The sequence below is a fragment of the Urtica dioica genome, chromosome 8, assembly GCF_054948205.1.
Source record: "Urtica dioica subsp. dioica isolate 48M chromosome 8, U.dioica_male_clone48M_v1_H2, whole genome shotgun sequence".
In the NCBI taxonomy this organism is placed as follows: domain Eukaryota; kingdom Viridiplantae; phylum Streptophyta; class Magnoliopsida; order Rosales; family Urticaceae; genus Urtica; species Urtica dioica.
In genome coordinates, this window is record NC_142763.1 from 18,764,459 (window position 1) to 18,781,719 (window position 17,261).

The following is a 17,261-nucleotide window of genomic DNA, read 5'->3' on the forward strand; positions in this document are numbered from 1 at the left end:
CCTACATAATATAATGTAGGTAAAATACGAGTATTGATCCCACATAGACTAATAATTTTAACGATTTAATTTAATTTGACGCGAATTTACTCCAAAGTATTGTCGAGTGATTATTATGATTTAACTACAAATAAGTCAAATACAAGAAAACAATAATTCTAATGAGTTTAATCGAAGAGAAAAATAGGGTCACGACTTCACCACGAACCGACTAAAGTGATTATCCATATTTTGTCTATTATTTTCTCGTTTCTGTGTTATTAATCTCACTCATTCTAAAATATTCAATATCCTCTCTCAAAGTGTTCTAGCAAACTTATGCAATTGACATATCATTGTTCTCTCGGCTTCTAATCCCATTAAAATAATCACACGCATAAAGAACAAGAATTCAAACAATTGCACTCTCGCCTAAAATTTTCTACTAACTGAGATCAACAATGATGATTAGAGTAATACTCTCTCTCAAAAAGCATACGATCCCAGATAACAATTCAAAAGTATCTAAGCAATGAACATAACAACATGCACGACTAATAATCAAGCAACTATAATGGAAATGAGCAATAGACTAAATTAAAGAATCATCAACGCATTAGTATCGGTTCGGGCTACATACCAGCCTCGTAAAAAATTAACATCTAAACAAATTCATAATCAATACAAAGCATAAAATAATATTAAATAACAAATAACGCTTTAAGATTGTTAGCCATATTACTAATAATAGGCGTGATTAAATAGACAAATTGCAAATATTAAATAAATAAATAATCAGAAACTAATAACATAATATGTAGACATGAAATACAAATTAAAGTAAATAAACTAAAATAAATAAACCGGCCAATATCACCAAAAAAAAAATGGTAGGAAGGGAGACGGAGAACAGGTCGAGGCTTGTTCGACAATTTCTTTAAAGTATTATTAATTTCCCACCGGATGCTAGAATAACTTGAGCAACCACCTCCCAGGATATAACGACGTATGAGTTGGACAAAGCACAACCTTATAACTCCGGCGAACTTGAAAGACGTGCCAGAAAACTACCACCAACACCGAGAGAATTGAGGGAAAAAGAGAAAAAATAAACTAGAGTGTAGATTTATTTCTTTTGTGTTAGTGAGCTCTCCCTCTCTCTCTCTCTCTCAAGTCTTCCCCAAATGAGAACATGCTCCAACCTTTTATAGACTCATATTCATGATCGTTTTGAGCATAAAACCGTTGCACAATGAAGACATTTCAATGCACATCAATGTCATAAAAGTGTGTTGAAGGTTCTGGAAAACAAAAATGACTAGCCTTAATGCTATGGTTGTAACCTCCAACTCATTAGTGCATGGTTACAAATACGTAAAAACATATAAAACGTTTGAAATCAAATAAAGAAAATAATTGGTCCAAAAAATTAGACCATAGCAAATATAATCCTTCAAATTTTTTGATGTTTTTTAACACACTTTGATCATCAATTCTCATTTATCTTAGCTCCGATTTATGCAAATAAATAACCGATTTTAAATTTATACCTCTCGCAACAAGGAATAAGAATCTGGTAAAACTTTCAGTTTCGAAAAGTGGACCCCACTTAAATATTTGCAACAAATCAATCAATACATTGATATAAAATACTATTTAATACCATTAAAACGCACAAATTTCCAACAGATGTAGCCCTCTTGGGCCCCTTTAATCTTGCCACTGGTTAGATTAATCTATTTCTCGTCTATGGTTCGACAAATGTAGAATAGTGTAGACAAATAAATCCTATTAGAAAAATTTGTTAGAATTTTATGTAATTAGTTAGTAATTATATATATATATATATATATATGTATGTATGTATTAGATAGGAGACATAGTAGCCATTGGCGCCACTATCCCACTAGAGAAATTTGTTAGAATTTTTTCTATACAAAACCATGTTCTTTGTAATAAATGTAAGTATATTTCGAAAGAAGAAATTGAGTAATTAATCGAAAGCATAGTGTTCTTTCTCTTCTTCCACTGATCTTAAGTAAGTAATCACACACATATATAGATATATATATATATATATATATATATATATATATATATATATTGTGCAAAATGCAAACACATATATTCAGTGTTGTATCTAATTCAACCTATCGCTAAGAAAATCAAGAAGAAAATAAAAAAATTATAGCTGGTTACGGTTCATGTTTATGGTTGAAAGTAATTGTTTTAACGTTTACCATCGTCCAGTATCCTACAAACGGTGTCTTATCTCCACAAGATAATGGGATGGATTTAATATTAAAAAAAAATTAAATTGCTCCATTATTTAAAAAAAATAGCAAAATAAATCAGTTTTGATTTGTTCATAAATAACAAAATCTGATTACCTCATTATTAAATAAATAACATATTGTTTAATTGGCATGATGCTATACACCCACCATTTTTTATTAAGAATATAATAATTATTTGGCACTTTTTTTATTCTTCTTTTAACGATCGTTTCACAACCCTAGACCTAGGTTTTGTCCAACACTGATAGCGGAATACTTTTCAAGGAAAAATAAATACAAATTAAAAACTTCACAGGGTTATCTAATAAGTGGCTATATAATTAATTATAATAGATTAGATGTCACGACCCGCGAGCGTCGTCACCTCGCCCGCAAGCCGCGACTCGACGGAACCAACATCACGTAGCGGGAGCATAACATATATGAATAATATAATGTAAACAAAACAATTAAAGTAAATACATAATTTACAAAACATATAATATATGAAATACGATATTATTAAAAGTGCGGAAACGTTTACAACAAAAGTGGTTATCGGAAATCTCGGGAAATTCTTCGTTTTTCTTTTAGAACTAAAAGTCGTATATCGACCCTTATACATACATATATATGTACATAAAAGCTCCCGACTTTACATATACACGCGAGATATTATTTAAGGAAGAGTCGATATTATTCAAAACATTATATATAGAGGTCTACTTCCCGAGCCAGAACCCATAGCCCGTAGGTCAAGAGATACGCGTTCCGTCTCAGTTTCCTTCTTGGTCGTCTACATTGCCGCCTTGCCCTTATCTACATTACCAAGGGACATAAAACTATGAGTCGAATGACTCAGCAAGCGGGAGTCTAGCTTATGAAAGAAAAGCAGCTAATGCAAAGCATATGACGTGCGAACAAGCAAACAAGAATGCAGGATGCAGCTATCACCTAAAAGTGACTAATGAGCGCGCATCCTAGAATACTAGCCGTCCCGCAAGGTTATACACTCCACACTGCTATAACCTCTGGTCCGACTAGAGACCAGTTTTCAACTTCGAGCAGCAGTCGTCAACTGATCTAAGTTTTAACACATGTCTGGGATCCACTAGTGGTACTTCCTTCATCATGACGTCAGCGCCACTGGTCTCTGGCATAGTGAGCTCGCGAACCGCGACCATCACCCACTACGCCCCGGTGTGCTCAAGGCAGCTTCCGGTGAGTCTTCCAGCAAGCAATGAGCTCGCGATGCGCGACCATCTCCCATTGCTTCGAGTACTCGGCGCACGGACCGACATGGCCCGCTAAGCACAAGTCAGGGACTTGTGAGTACCACCGACACGAGTTTAAAGTTTGGGTACACTGCAGCTAGCAGCGTACACGTTAAACTTATATACGGAAGAGCGTGACGGGATAAACCCCGAAAGAAATTATTGTTTCCCTTTGAAGCTCGTTTAGTGTTTTAAGTTGAAAGCTCGAAATGTGACTTTCGAACTCTCTACTCTCGATTGAATTTGAGAGTCTATCGCTCTTCCGTCCTCTCGATTCTAACCTACTTCCTAGAGTTAGAAGAGAAGTCTAACCACACACAAAGCAAGCAAGGCTGGTTCAAGTTAGCGTTTGAACCTAACGGGCGTACCCGAACTAAGTTTTCAAGCAAGAGTGGCCGAAGCCTTAACTTTCGAGTTTATTCATTTTAGGCTTTTACTTACTCTTGTTTACTAGCAAACAAATGCACAAACAAACAGGATTATACCCTTGGTAAGTAGTTGACTTATGTTTCCACACTTACCCGGAATTGTTCGATAGAACGCTTGACAAGTCCTGAAGACGTCTTGCTTCACACGTTCCTTGAGGCACCTGGCGCTTGTCGAAACGTCGGAAGAACTAGCATCCGGAGTTGAACATCCATTAGTTATTGGATTCGAGTTTACTTAAAGATAATAGGGTTCGTTGTCGGGATTAGAGTCGGTTCGGAATTCGAGAATTTAATTTATTATTCCCCGGTTTTTCGGAGGTTTATTCAAGACTCGCGTATCCCATATCGAGAGTGATACGAGATAACGTTCAACGAGTAATCACGAGTCTTAAATAAATCAAATAACCCGAAATTAAAAATAACCGAGAATTCCAAATGAACAATTAAATTAAATTCATAAACATTATTAAATAAATAATTCTAAATTATTTATTTAAATACTGAGAGTACATATATAAGAGTATTTAAACGCTGTAAGCGATTTAAAACTCACGAGTTAATCGAGCTTTACTTCGATAACTCTATCAACTTGAGATCTTCAGAGGCTAATCTCAACGCTCTCGACTCGTCTGGTTCCCGTCCGTCCGTCAATGTCTGTAAATCAAACCTGGAACCCAACGACGAGTTAACATCTTAAAACCAAATTCCGATATCACATAACTCAAAACCCGAACCCATAACTCAAACAAACGAACTCAACACAAATCCAATTAACCGGAACCGTCCTAACACAACAACGATCCCAACATATCAAACCGAGGCTCAGAGATATCATCCACAAAACAGACAAACCAAAATAGCCAAAACAAGCCACACGGCCAACTAGCACTCAAAGACAACATCATCACAACCACAACAAGCTTTCAAACCAACTAATCACACGGCCAAACAACATACTCAACCAAACAATTCAACATCTCAATATCATCATCATCACAGCCTCAAACACAGGTATAATCAAGCTCAGACAACATAACAAACCGAGCAATTGCACCGAAATCGAACCCGAAATCAAAAACCCCCAATTCAAACCCTAGTTCATCATTTTCGGATAAATTAGGAAAAATCCGAATCAAAACTTCAAATTCAGGTTACAAACAACATCAATCGAGTTCAATGAACGATAAAAACCAATCAATTTCACTGAATTCAATCCGGATCCAAAATCCCCAATTTTGAATCTAAGAACCCTAGCTCATGAGATTTTCATTCAAGGAAACGAAATTCTCACCTTAACCCGTGAGATTAGCTTCCTCGGAGGGTTCTCGCGTCCTTCCCGGTGTTTTTCCCTTGCTCCGGCGTCACGGCGGTCCTCGGCGGCGTCGTTCTTCTTCGACCCGGAGCGCGCGCGATGACTCAGCGATCGGTGACGCGCGAAGGAGAGGAAGAGAGAGGAAGGCGAGTGAGAGGTGGCGGTGGCGACGTCGGGGCTCGGCGGTGCTGTGCTTCCTCGGACCGGAGCGCGCGGTGGAGCTCGGTGCTGGGTGGTGGCGCGCGAAGGAGAGGAAGAAGAAGAGAAGAAGAAGAACGAGGGTGAGGGCGGTGATGATGGTTGTCGGCGATGAGCAGAGGAGCGGCCGAGAGTTTTTCCTTTTCTTCTTTTTTTTTTTCGCTTGTCCTGGTTTGCTCGTGTGTGGGTTTCGGCCGAGTGAAGCAAGGGAGAAGAAGAAGAAAATAGAGAAGAGAGAGAGAAGGGTGAGGTGGCAAGGATTTGAGGAGAAAGTGGCCATGTGGCACCCTCATTTATTGCCACGCGTGCATACGTGGACCAATCCCCTCCTGCCACAACTCTCTCAAATCAACCCCAGCTTCTCTTTTTCTTTCACTTTCGTCCTTCAAAATATTGCATATAAGTCCTTTCAAAATAAACTCTCACAATCCTGTCCTTAATTAATTAAAAATAATTTTGAAAAATAACCGAGAAAATTATTATTATTTCTCGTTATTTTGAATATATTTAAGGGATTTCGGAATTCATTCTTTACTCTTGAGATTTTTTTTAAATCTCCGAGTATGTTTCGAATAATAATATTGGATTACTCGAATATTCTCATTCCGAAATTTCATCGACCTTAAATATTATCATATTCCAAGATATTTAAAATTTAAGGACGTCTCATATGCAACAAGAATTTGAATTAAAACTCGTCCATTTTATTCAAATTCACAAGTCGAGCGGTTACAAAAGTTTATACATTACAATCCCTACCCCCTTAAAAGAGTTTCGTCCTCGAAACTTAGAACAAGGAAGGGTATTTCTTTTGCATCTCGCTCTCAAGCTCCCAAGTAGCTTCTTCTGTAGAGTGACTCTTCCAAAGTACTTTGACCAAAGGTATAGTCTTATTCCTTAAGACTTTCTCCTTGCGATCTAGGATTGCGACGGCTGATTCTTCATACCTGATGTCAGGAGAAACTTCAACCTCTTGATCTTGCAGTACATGTGAAGGATCAGACATGTATTTCCGTAGCATCGATACGTGAAATACATCATGGAGGTTGGACATCGACGGTGGTAGAGCTAGGCGATACGCTGCCTTGCCCACTCGCTCCAGAATCTCGAAAGGTCCAACATACCTCGGGCTGAGCTTCCCTTTCTTCCCGAATCTCATGACACCACGCATCGGGGAAACCTTTAAAAAGACTTTCTCTCCTGCTTCGAATTCTAACGGTCTTCTCCGCTTGTCTGCATAGCTCTTTTGGCGACTCTGAGATGTTTTCATTCGGGCTCGAATCGTCTTGATTGCCTCTGTAGTCTGCTCTACCAATTCAGGTCCGAACAGCTTGCTCTCGCCAGCTTCATCCCAATGAATTGGAGAGCGACATTTCCGTCCATAGAGGGCTTCATAAGGCGCCATTCCGATTGTCGCTTGGTAGCTGTTGTTGTAGGAGAATTCGACCAAAGGGAGATAACGACTCCACGAGCCTGGGAAGTCTAAGACACACGCCCGAAGCATATCCTCCAACACTTGTATCGTGCGTTCACTCTGACCATCTGTTTGGGGATGAAAAGCAGTACTGAACTTCAATCGTGTTCCCAAATTCTCCTGTAGACTCTTCCAGAATTTGGAAGTGAACCGAGTATCTCGGTCGGATACGATTGAATTAGGGATTCCATGGAGACGTACAATCTCCTTGATATACAATTCAGCAAGCTTATCCACCGTGTGGGTGGTTTTGATAGGTAGAAAGTGAGCTGATTTGGTTAATCTATCAACAATAACCCAGACAGAGTCATGACCAGCAGTGGTTTTTGGCAAACCTGACACGAAATCCATCGTTATCTGCTCCCATTTCCATTGCGGAACCTCTAGGGGTTGAAGCATTCCTGCTGGTTTCTGATGTTCTGCCTTGATTTGTTGACAAGTTAAGCACCTTTGAACAAACGCAGCTACATCTTTCTTCATTCCTGGCCACCAATAAACCTTTTTCAGGTCCTGGTACATCTTAGTCACACCAGGATGCACGGAATACGGCGTTCCGTGAGCTTCTTCCATCAACTGTCTCCTGATTCCTTCGTCGGACGGTACACAGACTCTCCCGTTACACCTTAGAACATCTTTCTCGTCCAACATAAACTTACCTTCTGCGTCATTCTGAGCATCAAACATCTTGCTGAGAAGATACTCATCTGCGTACTGACCGTCTTTAATCTGTTCTAGCAACATTGGTCGCACACTGAGCGCAGCTATCCTTCCCGTGATTAGCTGAAGCTCCAGCTGCTGAACATCCTTCTTCAGCTTGAGGGACGTCTCAACTAGACTTGCTAGTGAAACTACCGACTTACGACTGAGCGCATCAGCGACCTTATTAGCTTTACCAGGGTGATAGTGTAGCTCGAAGTCGTAGTCATTCAGAAGTTCCAACCAGCGTCCTTGTCGCATGTTCAGCTCTTTCTGGGTGAAGAGATACTTCAGCGTCTTATGGTCCGTGTAAATGTCGCAATGAACTCCATACAAGTAGTGTCGCCATATTTTAAGCGCAAAAACAACTGCTGCGAGTTCCAGATCATGCGTAGGGTACCGGGTTTCATAATCCTTCAGCTGTCGCGAGGCATAAGCAATAACCTTACCATGCTGCATTAGAACCGCGCCTAATCCTTGCTTAGAGGCATCACAGTAGATCGCGAATCCGTCGGCTCCCTGAGGAATGGTGAGCACTGGAGCCGTGGTCAGACGATTCTTCAGCTCCTGGAAGCTTTCTTCACACTTCTCAGACCAGACAAACTTCTGTCCTTTACGGGTCAGTTGGGTTAACGGCATGGCTAATTTAGAAAATCCTTCTACGAACTTCCTGTAGTAGCCTGCAAGACCCAAGAAGCTCCTTATCTCGGTTACCGTCTTCGGCTGATTCCACTGCTTCACTGCTTCCACTTTGGTCGGATCTACCATGATTCCTGTGCTACTGACTACGTGACCGAGGAAAACAACGTGCTCCAGCCAAAATTCACACTTTGAGAACTTGGCGTACAGTTGCTTTTCTCGTAGTCTTGTCAGAGCCATCTCTAGATGTTGCGCGTGTTCTTCCTTGGTTTTCGAGTAAATCAGGATGTCATCAATAAACACGATGATGAACTTGTCCAGGAAATCCTCGAATACTCGATTCATCAAGTTCATAAATGCTGCAGGTGCATTGGTTAGTCCAAAAGACATAACTAGGAACTCGTAATGACCATAACGAGTTCTAAAAGCCGTCTTTGGAATGTCCTCGTCCCGAACCTTCAGCTGATGGTACCCTGATCGCAGATCAATCTTCGAAAACACAGTTGCTCCAGCAAGTTGGTCGAACAGATCATCAATGCGCGGCAACGGATACTTGTTTTTGATTGTCACCTGATTCAAGCCACGGTAATCGATACATAACCGTAACGAACCATCTGCCTTCTTGACGAACAAGACTGGTGCTCCCCATGGCGAATGGCTCGGTCTGATGAATCCCTTATCCAATAACTCTTGGAGTTGCGTCTTAAGTTCCTTCAATTCCGCCGGAGCCATCCGATACGGGGTCTTCGATATCGGTGCTGTTCCTGGAAGGAGTTCTACATTAAACTCGACTTCACGGTCAGGAGGTAGACCTGGAAGATCCTCTGGGAAAACATCCAGAAAGTTCCTCACAATAGGAATATCTTGCGGTTGTGGCTTGGTCGCCTTTGCAGTATCCACAACACTTGCGAGATATCCGGCACATCCCTGCTGCATCATCTTCAACGCTTTAAGTGCCGATATGACGGGAAATTCCAACTTCCGAGAGGAACCTTGGAACTGGAATGGTTCAAGCCCCGGTTCTTGAAACAAAACCGACTTCTTTCTACAATCAATGATTGCATAATGCTTACTTAACCAATCCATTCCAAGTATTACATCATAGTCAACCATTTCTAGATCAATCAGGTCCGCTTCAAGGACCTGATCCTGAACTTGAACAGGCACATCTTTATACCAGTATAGCGACTGATATCTCTCTCCCGAGGGTGTAACCGTAACAAACGGATACGAGAAGGTCTCTTTGTTTCTACTCAACTGATCAGATCTTCTAGATGCAATGAAAGAATTCGTGGCTCCTGAATCTATCAATGCATATGCGGAGAAAGAGGCTACAGAAATCTGACCTGTAACGGCAGTAGAGGACCCTGCACGAACCTCATCCTCGTAGATAGAGTAGACTCGAGCATTAGCCTTTGGTTGTTCCTTTGGTGCAGGAGCCTTTCTTTCTGAACTCTGGCAGACTTTCGACAAATGACCTACTTTTCCACATCGGAAACATGTCAACGTGCGAGCAAAGCAGTCGCCATCATGCACTTCGCCACATCTCCAGCACTGGGACGACGGCTGGTTCCCGAAGTTTCTGGGCTTCTTGTTGGACGGCCCTGGGCGTCTACTGTCTGCCTTATTCTTCTTCTGGTTCACGGACTGCGAGCGATTGTTAGAACTCGCCTGAGATCGGTTATTTGATCCTTGCTGAAACCTATTGCCAGACCTCTGCTGCTGCCGATTCTCCCATCGCGATAGAGATCGGGTTCTTCCTTGTGAATTACCTTGCCCCGTTTTAGCAGGTTCAGAAGACGGTGCTGCAACCGGCTTTGACTCAGGAATTCGCTCACTTTCACGCCAACCAGCAATGCGTAACGCTCTCTGCACAGCGTTGGCATAAGTACGGGGTCCGGTGTCGCCACTATCCACTTGGCTCACAATTTCCACGTTCAGACCGTGCATGTATTTCATCTTGCGAGCTTGATCAGTGGGAACCAAGGAAGGAGCAAACCTGGCCAACGTATCGAACTTCGCCGTATATTCGGAAACAGACAGGGTGCCCTGTCGCAAGTTCATAAACTCGCGTACCTTGTTCGATAGGTTTGCCTCGCTTAGATACTTTCCGTGAAACAAGTTGAGGAAGTGAATCCACGTCATCGTGTGGATGTCCTCATATGACGCTACGACCTCCCACCAACCTCTCGCCTCATCTTCCAGCTGGTGCACGGCACACGCTACCCTCTCCTGATCTGACAGCTGCATATAGTTGCAAATCTGCTGAATCCTCTTGATCCAGTTCTCGGCTGTCGCAGGGTCAACGTTACCGCCAAACTGCGGAGGCTTCTGCTTCCGAAATCTTTCATACACCGGTTCGCCTACCGGGGGAACGACATCAGGGATCCGGAAGTTCAGCTCTTCCAGGGGATCCACGCGTGCTGGCGGTGGATGTTCACGTCGTTCATCTTGGGCAGGAGGCTCCGGGTTTGGTGGAGGTGGCGCATTTAATCTCGTCAAAAGTTCAGTGATCGTGCGATTCTGGGCTTCAAGTTGCTGTGCAACTATCTGATCTCGTTGTGCTGCGCTAGCAGCCTGTCTCTCCAAGGCGTGTCGCATTTCTGCGAGGTCTGCCGCCGTAGCATTTCCGGTAGGAGACGGGTCTTGTCCGGACATATTTCCTCAGTTCTACACATGAGAACAAACAAGGTTACTCATATATCCATACCGGAATGCGAGAGACATACAAACAACACATGATCAACTGAAACTAAAGCGCGATTTTATATATACAACCATATCTACATCCATACATACATGTCAAAAGATACAACCAGCTTTTCAACATCAAGTTCGCACGTACACATGCTAAACAAAAGAACTACAGGTAGACTAGCTCTCACAAGGCTTAGTCTACTAGATCAAAAAAAACATGTACAACAACTATCAACCTCTCGAAACCAACCTCTCAAAAAACTAACCACCACTATCTACAACAAGCCTAAACACACCCTCACATAAGAGGATAATCCTCAACGGGATCCTCATCCTCATCGTCATCCACCTCGCTCTCCTCGTCGTCAGAGATCACAATAACAAGAGGAGCTGCAGGCGGCTGTGCGGGTGGTGGCGGTGGCGGTGGCGCGTGCGGCGGCGATGCTGGTGGTGCCGGCGCCTGAGGTGGCTGGGCTGGTGGTACTGGTGCATAAGCTGGGTGCGGGGCAGGCTCGTAACCTGGAGGAATCCAACATCCTACCTGGGACTGAATCATAAACGCCAAACGCGCTCGGAGAACTCCCATAGACGGGCAGCAACACAACAGCATCGGATACCTGTACTCGGGTCGTAACCCCTGGTGAAAGATAAACTGCTGTCGGCGGTCCTCCAAAGCAAAGGGGCAAGATGTCACGATCTCCTCCTCAAATCGATCCTCGTACTGAGCGATCGACTCGAAGTCGAGCTGAAAGAAACCATGAGCGAACTCGTTCCACTCATCCGTGCGCCCCTGGGCTGAAAAAGTGGCCCCCATAATGGCCTGGAACATGTCCCATGATCGATACAGACTACCCAGCGCTACATGCCGGGTCCAGCGAGTCCAGGCTGGTCCCTGCAAGAGCGTCGTGGCAATACTAGTACGGAACATCTCAGGGATAGCAAGGGCGTCCATCCACTCGATGGTAGTACCAATCCATCGCACCCACGTAAGTGTACCCCTCACCCCGCTGAAAGTCGGAGCGGTAGGAGGAACAGATGCGAGAGCCTCCGGGTAGGATAGTATCGTCACTTGAGCCATTCCACCTGCCAAAACGACAGGCCAACGGTCAGCACAAGTTCCAACACTTTTCCATAACCAGAACATGTATCTCAGGTCTACAGAAACGGCTAAACCTGGGCTCTGATACCACAAAATCTGTCACGACCCGCGAGCGTCGTCACCTCGCCCGCAAGCCGCGACTCGACGGAACCAACATCACGTAGCGGGAGCATAACATATATGAATAATATAATGTAAACAAAACAATTAAAGTAAATACATAATTTACAAAACATATAATATATGAAATACGATATTATTAAAAGTGCGGAAACGTTTACAACAAAAGTGGTTATCGGAAATCTCGGGAAATTCTTCGTTTTTCTTTTAGAACTAAAAGTCGTATATCGACCCTTATACATACATATATATGTACATAAAAGCTCCCGACTTTACATATACACGCGAGATATTATTTAAGGAAGAGTCGATATTATTCAAAATATTATATATAGAGGTCTACTTCCCGAGCCAGAACCCATAGCCCGTAGGTCAAGAGATACGCGTTCCGTCTCAGTTTCCTTCTTGGTCGTCTACATTGCCGCCTTGCCCTTATCTACATTACCAAGGGACATAAAACTATGAGTCGAATGACTCAGCAAGCGGGAGTCTAGCTTATGAAAGAAAAGCAGCTAATGCAAAGCATATGACGTGCGAACAAGCAAACAAGAATGCAGGATGCAGCTATCACCTAAAAGTGACTAATGAGCGCGCATCCTAGAATACTAGCCGTCCCGCAAGGTTATACACTCCACACTGCTATAACCTCTGGTCCGACTAGAGACCAGTTTTCAACTTCGAGCAGCAGTCGTCAACTGATCTAAGTTTTAACACATGTCTGGGATCCACTAGTGGTACTTCCTTCATCATGACGTCAGCGCCACTGGTCTCTGGCATAGTGAGCTCGCGAACCGCGACCATCACCCACTACGCCCCGGTGTGCTCAAGGCAGCTTCCGGTGAGTCTTCCAGCAAGCAATGAGCTCGCGATGCGCGACCATCTCCCATTGCTTCGAGTACTCGGCGCACGGACCGACATGGCCCGCTAAGCACAAGTCAGGGACTTGTGAGTACCACCGACACGAGTTTAAAGTTTGGGTACACTGCAGCTAGCAGCGTACACGTTAAACTTATATACGGAAGAGCGTGACGGGATAAACCCCGAAAGAAATTATTGTTTCCCTTTGAAGCTCGTTTAGTGTTTTAAGTTGAAAGCTCGAAATGTGACTTTCGAACTCTCTACTCTCGATTGAATTTGAGAGTCTATCGCTCTTCCGTCCTCTCGATTCTAACCTACTTCCTAGAGTTAGAAGAGAAGTCTAACCACACACAAAGCAAGCAAGGCTGGTTCAAGTTAGCGTTTGAACCTAACGGGCGTACCCGAACTAAGTTTTCAAGCAAGAGTGGCCGAAGCCTTAACTTTCGAGTTTATTCATTTTAGGCTTTTACTTACTCTTGTTTACTAGCAAACAAATGCACAAACAAACAGGATTATACCCTTGGTAAGTAGTTGACTTATGTTTCCACACTTACCCGGAATTGTTCGATAGAACGCTTGACAAGTCCTGAAGACGTCTTGCTTCACACGTTCCTTGAGGCACCTGGCGCTTGTCGAAACGTCGGAAGAACTAGCATCCGGAGTTGAACATCCATTAGTTATTGGATTCGAGTTTACTTAAAGATAATAGGGTTCGTTGTCGGGATTAGAGTCGGTTCGGAATTCGAGAATTTAATTTATTATTCCCCGGTTTTTCGGAGGTTTATTCAAGACTCGCGTATCCCATATCGAGAGTGATACGAGATAACGTTCAACGAGTAATCACGAGTCTTAAATAAATCAAATAACCCGAAATTAAAAATAACCGAGAATTCCAAATGAACAATTAAATTAAATTCATAAACATTATTAAATAAATAATTCTAAATTATTTATTTAAATACTGAGAGTACATATATAAGAGTATTTAAACGCTGTAAGCGATTTAAAACTCACGAGTTAATCGAGCTTTACTTCGATAACTCTATCAACTTGAGATCTTCAGAGGCTAATCTCAACGCTCTCGACTCGTCTGGTTCCCGTCCGTCCGTCAATGTCTGTAAATCAAACCTGGAACCCAACGACGAGTTAACATCTTAAAACCAAATTCCGATATCACATAACTCAAAACCCGAACCCATAACTCAAACAAACGAACTCAACACAAATCCAATTAACCGGAACCGTCCTAACACAACAACGATCCCAACATATCAAACCGAGGCTCAGAGATATCATCCACAAAACAGACAAACCAAAATAGCCAAAACAAGCCACACGGCCAACTAGCACTCAAAGACAACATCATCACAACCACAACAAGCTTTCAAACCAACTAATCACACGGCCAAACAACATACTCAACCAAACAATTCAACATCTCAATATCATCATCATCACAGCCTCAAACACAGGTATAATCAAGCTCAGACAACATAACAAACCGAGCAATTGCACCGAAATCGAACCCGAAATCAAAAACCCCCAATTCAAACCCTAGTTCATCATTTTCGGATAAATTAGGAAAAATCCGAATCAAAACTTCAAATTCAGGTTACAAACAACATCAATCGAGTTCAATGAACGATAAAAACCAATCAATTTCACTGAATTCAATCCGGATCCAAAATCCCCAATTTTGAATCTAAGAACCCTAGCTCATGAGATTTTCATTCAAGGAAACGAAATTCTCACCTTAACCCGTGAGATTAGCTTCCTCGGAGGGTTCTCGCGTCCTTCCCGGTGTTTTTCCCTTGCTCCGGCGTCACGGCGGTCCTCGGCGGCGTCGTTCTTCTTCGACCCGGAGCGCGCGCGATGACTCAGCGATCGGTGACGCGCGAAGGAGAGGAAGAGAGAGGAAGGCGAGTGAGAGGTGGCGGTGGCGACGTCGGGGCTCGGCGGTGCTGTGCTTCCTCGGACCGGAGCGCGCGGTGGAGCTCGGTGCTGGGTGGTGGCGCGCGAAGGAGAGGAAGAAGAAGAGAAGAAGAAGAACGAGGGTGAGGGCGGTGATGATGGTTGTCGGCGATGAGCAGAGGAGCGGCCGAGAGTTTTTCCTTTTCTTCTTTTTTTTTTTCGCTTGTCCTGGTTTGCTCGTGTGTGGGTTTCGGTCGAGTGAAGCAAGGGAGAAGAAGAAGAAAATAGAGAAGAGAGAGAGAAGGGTGAGGTGGCAAGGATTTGAGGAGAAAGTGGCCATGTGGCACCCTCATTTATTGCCACGCGTGCATACGTGGACCAATCCCCTCCTGCCACAACTCTCTCAAATCAACCCCAGCTTCTCTTTTTCTTTCACTTTCGTCCTTCAAAATATTGCATATAAGTCCTTTCAAAATAAACTCTCACAATCCTGTCCTTAATTAATTAAAAATAATTTTGAAAAATAACCGAGAAAATTATTATTATTTCTCGTTATTTTGAATATATTTAAGGGATTTCGGAATTCATTCTTTACTCTTGAGATTTTTTTTAAATCTCCGAGTATGTTTCGAATAATAATATTGGATTACTCGAATATTCTCATTCCGAAATTTCATCGACCTTATATATTATCATATTCCAAGATATTTAAAATTTAAGGACGTCTCATATGCAACAAGAATTTGAATTAAAACTCGTCCATTTTATTCAAATTCACAAGTCGAGCGGTTACAAAAGTTTATACATTACATTAGACATTGATTATTTTGCAAACAATAAATTTAATATGGCTTAGTTATTTATAAATTTATACTTTAAATTAGATATTCGTTACTATCTTATAGTAGATAAAGCCAAATGAAAAAAGTTTATAAATTAAATTACCATTCATTTAAATATATTTGCTGCTCTATATCTTATGATAAATTAAGCCAAATGAAAAAAGTTTATATATGAGATTAAATCTTCGGATTATTTTTTATAATATATAATTTTTATTTTTATAGCGTTTAACTCATTTATCATTCTAAGTGAAGTTTATAACCTAATGAGGTACGTAATTACGGGTGCATTACATATAAAAGATTATTTGGCGCAATTAAGGTTCGAATTTCAACCTCGTATAATCTCCAAACTAAACTAATATCTATATACATAATATATTTTTGAATATATCGGAAGTATGTGACGTTTTCCAAGACCTTCTCGCCGTCAACAATTCTCTTCTCGCTGTCAACAATATTTCTCATTTAAAATACAATTATTGATGGTATGCGCATGCTTGCAAGAGTTTCGTGGTAAAGGAAAATTCGACTGAAATTAAAATGATAAAAAAAAAGTCAAACATCAATATTCGCCCATTTCAAATATGATTTTTACTCTCATGATTGATAGCTCGGCTAATCATTTTAATTTTAAAAATGATGGCTTAGAACTGTGTCTGATGGCATTTCGTACAAGCTTGTTTAGTTAAGCGATCACCACTGTCTTTACAAAAGTGTATTTTGTCTCGTTCCTATACATTGACTAGTACAATAACATGTTCACGTTATTAAGATACATTGGCTGTTGAATGAATCTAGGCAGAGGTGAATCCTATTATATGTTAATTTTATTAACAGTGTTTTTATTACTTTGTTAGAATTTTATTTCAGTAACTTTTTTAACGTTGATATTCTCAAGTTTTTTAATACAAAAATAATATTAAAACCAATATTTATCTTGAGACTAACCCTCTATTAAGCCATTTGAAACTTAAGGTGTCACAAACTACCCACGGTTTCTCAATTTTTTTAAAAATATATAAAGAACCGAAATTAAATTCAAGCTACATTTTTTTAACTAAGTTTAAATATGAAACAGATATATTAAAGTAGGTAGCTATAAAAGATGAAAACATTGATTACTTTCTTAAAATGATTTAAAAAAAAAAAAATTGATTTGCTATACAAGTATTATTCTACATGCGACTATCCAAATAAGTATCTCAAAAAATTTAACTTTTTCCCAAATAAAACTAGGGTGTAAGTAATTGCTCAATTTATATTCTTTACTCCAATATTCAAACAATAAAATTAGCAAATAAAACTTATTATCGGAGGTGTTTTCATTTAAAATTTGAACTGGTAAAATAAGTTAAACTATTTAATTATAAATAAAAGAATTGCTAAGTTTATTCATAATTTCAGATCCATGCAAAATAAATCAGTATTTAAATAATAAATTAGCAAATCAAGCTT

At 41.2% G+C, this 17,261-nt stretch overlaps 2 long non-coding RNA genes across 4 annotated transcripts; both read right to left on the bottom strand.

Moving 5' to 3' along the window:
• Positions 1 to 2,944: 2,944 nt before the first annotated feature.
• LOC149388507 (uncharacterized) lies at positions 2,945 to 5,810 on the bottom strand. 2 transcript variants are annotated; one of them, XR_016300955.1, is made up of 4 exons: positions 5,249 to 5,810; positions 4,511 to 4,624; positions 4,051 to 4,145; positions 2,973 to 3,074 (listed from the first exon to the last, which is right to left on the bottom strand). It is a non-coding gene; the product is annotated as an uncharacterized LOC149388507 (long non-coding RNA). The 2 variants fall into 2 exon arrangements; XR_016300954.1 differs by lacking the exon at positions 4,051 to 4,145 and having other exon boundaries at positions 2,945 to 3,074; positions 5,249 to 5,801.
• A 6,713-nt stretch (positions 5,811 to 12,523) lies between these two features.
• On the bottom strand, positions 12,524 to 15,200 carry LOC149388508 (uncharacterized). 2 transcript variants are annotated; one of them, XR_016300975.1, is made up of 4 exons: positions 14,803 to 15,200; positions 14,065 to 14,178; positions 13,605 to 13,699; positions 12,527 to 12,628 (listed from the first exon to the last, which is right to left on the bottom strand). It is a non-coding gene; the product is annotated as an uncharacterized LOC149388508 (long non-coding RNA). The 2 variants fall into 2 exon arrangements; XR_016300974.1 differs by lacking the exon at positions 13,605 to 13,699 and having other exon boundaries at positions 12,524 to 12,628.
• Between the last annotated feature and the right edge of the window lie 2,061 nt (positions 15,201 to 17,261).